This window comes from Sus scrofa, chromosome 13 (assembly GCF_054392235.1).
Source record: "Sus scrofa isolate SSC_HxYL_T2T_F1_AM1 chromosome 13, Sscrofa_HxYL_maternal_Yorkshire_Landrace_v2.0, whole genome shotgun sequence".
Lineage (NCBI taxonomy): Eukaryota > Metazoa > Chordata > Mammalia > Artiodactyla > Suidae > Sus > Sus scrofa.
In genome coordinates this window covers 184,039,338-184,046,263 of record NC_139395.1, presented here as the reverse complement: position 1 = coordinate 184,046,263, position 6,926 = coordinate 184,039,338, and positions in this window count along the sequence as shown.

The window sequence follows — 6,926 nt, the reverse complement described above, 5'->3', positions numbered from 1 at the left end:
TGAGATACATATCAATAAATATTCAATATCTAGAAAATTCTATCCAATGTCCTGCCACAATAGAAATTTTACAATATCTTACATAACAGGTAGTAGGTAGTAATATGACTTCACATATATACTCTTAATTTTTGGAAAAATAAATTTTGCCTCCATGGTTATGTATTTATGAAGCTAAAGCACTGAGATATGAAATGAAAGGTTAGTTCATTAACTATACATTAGAATCTAAGTGAAATTAAGCATATAGATAGTCTAAATAACGAGATAATCAGCATATTCTAAACAAAGAATTGAGATGATTGAGTCCCTCACATTTAAATATATATCTAATAGCATTGTCTAGGTAAAAGCAAAATAATAAAGATATAATTCCCATAAATATGAATCCACCCTTTCTAATACATTCACATGCAAAGTCTACAAAATTCAAGTTCTAACACTTAGCAGATCCATCTAATTAATCCCAGCATACTTGCCAATCTTATATAAGATTGTTCTTTTTTCATCATTTATAGAAATTGGCATCCATGTGTTTCTAATAGCTCATAAACACTAGGAATTCTTGCTGCTGTCTATTTATTAGATTTGGGTAAATTTTTAAAGGATGTATTCCAATAAACTGTACTGTTTTCATGGCTGATTATGATACTAGAGAAAATTTTCTAATATTTTTGTTAGAAATGTCAATAGCATTCTGTATCATGTTCCAATATAACATTAAAGTTTCAAATTTATTGCAACTATCTTAGCAAACATAACAACAACAAAAAAATCAAGATTGAAAAAGTAACCATCTCACAGAAAAGCACTTTTCATGTGTACATGCTGTTTTGGAACAGTATTTCTAAAGTGGGCCATTAAACCTGAGACAAGGACAAAACCTAAGCTGCAGGGGTTTTTAACCTGGCTTATTACTATGATTGAAGGGTTCAGGCATAGGAGGGATTTTTTTCCCCCGGCCTATTTGCCCAAGTTCTTTGCAATTACTTCCTCAATACATTGTACTGCTCTAGTACCTGACCACCTATGCAGGCTTCAGTCAAGGACATGTTCCTATGCCCTTCTCTGACCTTACTCTGACCTTACTCCCTGTCTGAGGCCATTCAGGCTGCTAAAGAAAATTACCACAGATTGAGTGGTTTATAAACAACAGAAATGTATTTCTTACAGTTCTGGAGGCTGAGGAGTCTGAAATCAAGGTGCCAGCAGATTCAGCGTATGGTGAGAACCCGCTTCCTGGTTCAGTGATGGCTGTCTCCTTGTTTTGCCCTCACCTAGTAGAAGGTTTGAGTGAGCAGGCTGGGGTCTCTTTTATTAGCGCACTAATCCCATTCATGAGGGCTCCACCCTCAAGACCTAATTATCTCCCCAAAGCCCCACCTACAAACACCATCGCATCAGAGCTTAGGTTTCAACATATGACTTTTGCAAGGGCATAAACATTCAGTTCATGCACTGCTTTTACCTTACTTTTTGTATGTTTTATACATTTCGGAAAACACATCCCTCATTGGAAAAAGATATGATGAAATTAATATGCAAATACCATTATCATAGAATCCCATTATAAAAAGCCATCTAATTCAAAGATCTTTCCAATGGAAGAATGTCTCCACACAATAATATTAAATTATAGTTTCTCAATACTGGTGTTTTCTACATTTGGGGGTGGGGGAGCCATTTCCAAAATGAGGTCAGACCTGAAAGTGGTTTCTTCTCAACAATGGCCAAAAAGTTGGTCATTGTGAGTCTTAGAATCTAATTAAATTAGATGTAATCCCTGACTTAAATAGTTTAGGGATTTTTTTTATTTAACGCTTCATAGTCACTATCATAACTTATTGCACTGGTTAATGTCTAATGAGGAGACAGAAAATTCACCAGTTATTTTAACAAGAGATAACATAATAAAGAATTATTAATAGGTTTAAAGTTGATAAAGGCGCAAAAGCAAAAGGAGCACTAAGTAATCAGAGAAGCAGCAACTGCAGGAAACAACAGCCATCAGTAATGCTAGAGAAACAGAAGATGGTGGAATTATTAAAACAGAGAAGCTTTGATGAGGGGGCTCTCAGGTGGCGCTGGTTCTTAGCTCCGGAAAGGAACGTTAAGAAGCTGGAATTCAGACCTTTAAAGAGAGGAAACTGGCCCACTAGTTTTGGTGTTTCTAAGAGCTGCAGAAGAGGCTGATTCTAACAGTATTCCAAAAACTGCAAACTGGATTCAGTTGCTACTGAAACAAACTCTCACTGCAGAGTAGAGTACTGACACTGGAAAGATGCTGAGAGTAATAGAAAGCCAATGGGAGTAAAAAAGAAACTGGAAGTCCATTTTTCTTTTTCTAGCTTCTCAGCCTTTCTTTAGCAACCCACTCACAGAGTTTAACAGGAAGCAGCCAACCCAAAAATGCTGTTTGTAGAGTCCCAGACCAAGCATTAAGAAAGATGCATATGGCAGTGGGTGTTGAAATTGAGAGACAATAGCTAAGTAACTGGCACAATTACTTTAAATTATTTGTGTAATAACTATCTCTTTAGCCTAAATATTCCTCCTTACAAGCAAGAAATAAATTTGTATCCATCCCATTATCTTGCATAGTATTTTATACCTAATTGCTGTTAAATAAGTATATGGTTAAGGTATAAGGGCCTATATTTATCAGTGTTTAATATTATTTTGTTACATACATCCATTATTCCAGTTTGCAGAATTTTGATTCTACCACCCCACCCACGCCAAATAATGCTGGGACTATTGGTTATCATTGGCAGCTTTAGGATAATGGGCAGACAATACACATTACCTATTTTCATAAGAAATTGATGTGAATTTTGTTGTAAAACTTCTCTATTTTTAAAGGACATAAAGATCACCTGAAGAGCTAGCTAAGCATCAGTTCCTGGGCCCTGATCTAGAGATTGTGATTCAGCAGGCTTTGCATAGGACTTGAGAACTTTTGTTTCTAACAAGCTCACAGATACACCAATACTGCCCATCCATGGACCACATTTTTACTTACACTGCTGTAATAAAAGTTCAGAATGTGGCAGTCTTTAAAAATGCTTTTACACTTTAGTTCAATAAAACATTTGTTAGATACCTAGTTTGTTAAAATCACCCCTTGGGGAATTGTAAAAAAAATAAAAAATAAATCCAGCAACAATTAAGATATGTTCTCTCAAAGATTTTATAATTTAATAATTTAATATAACAGCTATAAACTTCAACTAGGGACTAAAGCAGTATAATTAAAGTTCTTTGGGACACACAGAAATAATCAGAAATAGTGGCTTTCTGTTTTAATTTTTTGTTTAAAACACTGCAGTTGACTTTGGGAAGTGGATTATGAATCATACTTTACTCATTTTTATTTGTTCATAATAGATGGATAGTTAATATAATGAGACTCTCCCATTATACATCAACATTATCTAGCCTCAAGCATTTATTTTGCATTCAACATCCATCGCTGACATTTTAGAAACTACCCAGATCTCCATTATATTCTTCACGACAGTTTTTTTTTAATCAAAATAGGGCAAGAAAAGTTGAAATAAGGTTCTTAAGGGGAGTGCAGCAGAAACGTGAAGGGGCTAAGGATTTCCCTTTCTCCATGACTCTAGAATGTTACAACACCAGACCTGTGCCTCTATGTGTGTCTGTAGATCATTGTGTCATGGCTACAGACCCTGGTAAACACAGCCAGGTCTTCTGTTCAGAAAAAGGAGCCAGTGAAATGACAAGGATCAAGGAGGTCAAACGAGTTCCTTCTATAGTCAAGTTCTGAGGGGAAATGTCAGCATAAATCCAATACCATAGGATCACAGCTTGGATCCTGTTTCCCTTGATTCAAATCCTGGATCTCTTAAGTTTTAGTTGAGCTTTGAGTGAGTGATTTAAATGCCATGCCTCAATTTCCTTGCCTGTAAAATGGAAATTAATACGGTGTCTCCTTTTGGAGTTGCCGTCGTGGTGCAGCGGAAACGAATCTGACTAGGAACATGGGGTTGCGAGTTCCATCCCTGTCCTCGCTCAGTGGGTTAAGGATCTCACATTGCTGTGAGCTGTGATGTAGGTCACAGACATGGCTTGGATCCTGCGTCAATGTGGCTATGGTGTAGGCTGGCAGCAACAGCTCCGATTAGACCCCTAGCCTAGGAACCCCCATATGCCACGGGTGTAGCCCTAAAAAGACAAAAGACAAAAAAAAAAAAAGGTGTCTCCTTCATAGGATTGTTTTGAGGATTTAGTGCATTAATTCATATAAAGCACTAAAAAGCATATGGTAGACAGCAGGCACTCAACAGGTCTCAGTTGTTTTTACACTGTTATCCTATGGATGGGCGAATAACATCATCTTATACAGAGTATAGTATCTTTACCAAAACAATGTTATTAAAGAACAGCAACTTTGGGGGGAGAGTCTATATTATTTCTATTTTCTTGAAAATGAATTAAAAAATTAATTTTTAAAAGTATGTATTACTGATATAGTATGTTTATCCCTTTGTTTCTCCTTTCACTTATGATGAAAGGAGAAACAAATAGTTTTAAGAATAATTTAAATGGAAAGATATTTGGATGAATAATGTGATAGGTTGTAAAAGTTTACAAAATTTTGAAAGAATGTAAATAATACAGCGTGAGCACTGTTTTATCTCAGCTTGAAATAATATGCAATATGCTAACAACTCTGCATTATAGAAGGAGCTTGTTTTATGCTTTATTGTACCTTTGATCTCTTATTACCTATTATTTGTTAAAATATCCAAAAGCATTAAGCATGCCAACATTATAACATAAAATCCTACCACCTGACAATTAATTGTGATTGAAACATGATAAAAATGGTGGTGGTACTTAGAAACAGTAGCTATGACCATTGTAAGGTGACACATTACAATTATCTAGATTCAGTCTAGATCACTATATAGTGAGTACACTGAGTTAGACTCAACATCCTTCAAAATGACTTGGTGTATTTGATGGTTGTTTGGCAAACCTATGTCTTTGACTTCACCAAAAAATAATTATCTCACAAATACCAGTGTCCTGGGACATACTACCTTTATAGACTAATATTACACTCCCTTTCTCACTGTATGCCCGTTGTAAAGGGTAACTTAAAATAGGTAAGTATAAGTATGTGTGTCTGCACATGTACATGTAGATGTTCCCCATCCTGTTATCCTGCTTCTTCAACATACCCAGATACATTTACACATGACGAAGTGTTCGATTCTTTTCATTCTCATGGTACTTAACTGCAAACTCTAGAAGCTGACTTTCAGATCTGGGAGAAGAAGGAGGGAGGTTCTGAGTCTCCTGTGATACATCAAAGTCAATATTTCTATACTTGATTGAACACTGGACTCTCCAGGGGAAGAGAGGTTCATATATTTTTGGTAAAATCTTCCCAGGCGATTACAGATTTAGCACAGACAAGTTTGTGGGCCATTAGTTTAAAATTAACAACTAAGTATTTTGTTTCATCACCATGCTCTTGCCACTTTCCCATCCAAAACATTTTAGCTGAATCATGCCAGCCTCTGATTAAGACATGCATTATGTTGATTCATGATCATGAAAAGATTTTCCCCTTTATCCTATAACAGTGAGCATGTTTGGGAGATGTCTTCTTAAGTCAAAGGAATCAATAACTGTTTGTGCCAATTATCTAAAAGCCATCGTGGCAGCTGCCACTGGAAGTACAAAGATGAATTTGAAATAGCATTTGTGGTCAAGGAGCTTGAAATTTGTGGAAAACAGCAAACATATGTACAAATATTTTTACATATCAGAAAGGCTTTAATGCAGTTTTCACAACACTTGCTGCACATTTGAATCACCTAGTAAGTTTTAAAAAACAAAAAAACAAAACCACTGATGGCTGGTTACCCCCAGAAATGCTGATATTAAATCTGGACTGCATCAGAAGTCTTCAAGTGTTCTTTTAGTGAGTGATTCTCCAGTGTTCAAAGTGAGAAAACAAAGTGCTATGATCATGGGGAAAGGAAGGTTCTTTGAGGAAGAAATAGCATTTAATATTAACAGAAACTACTCATCAAGAGCTTATTATATACTTGAATCTTTACATGATTTAATTCATTTAATCATCACAGTCACCCTTAAAATGGTGCTCCAATTATCCTTTTATTTTAACAACTGAGTAAACCAAGTCATGGAAAAAATTAAGTAATTTACCCAAGGCCAACTATGTAGTAGAGCACAAATTAGAACCTAGGGAATCTGACTTTGAGGCTTCTTCTCTCAAACACTAGGCTATTCTTTCTAAAGAATGGAAACGTAGAAAGTAAATGAATGAAACAGCTTTGCACGAAAACAGCATGGACTAATGTTCACACACAAAGGTCCTGTTTGAATCCTGGCTCTCCCGGCACCATCACTGGCTAGCCAGTTACCTGGCTTCTCTGTGCCTCAGTTTCCTCATTTGTACACTTGGGATAATAAAAGCACTTGTTTCAAAGTTGTTGTGCAGTTGAAATGAGTGACTGCATTAATGTTAAAAATCATAATTACAATTTTAAAGAAAAGTAAAACTTTTAGGTAAGTTGAAATGCCTGGCTGTGGAATGGTGAGGAATTTGGTGTGCTAGATTGTGGGAGTAGAGTGGCTCCTAGTTAGTATGACCATAATTCTAGGTTTATATCTATTGTCTTGTAACAATTTAATAGTGTCTGCTTTTCTTGTAAATGTATCCTGGTTAGGGCAATAAAAAGAAGATCTATCATAGTTGTAATATACAGGCATACCTCATTTTATTGTGCTTCACAATTATTGCAGTTTTTACACATTGAAGGTTTGTGGCAACCCTGCATTGTTAGATGACAGGATTATTTTTAGCAATAAAGTATCTTTTCATTAAGGTATGTACATCTTTTTTTAGACATAATGCTATTGCA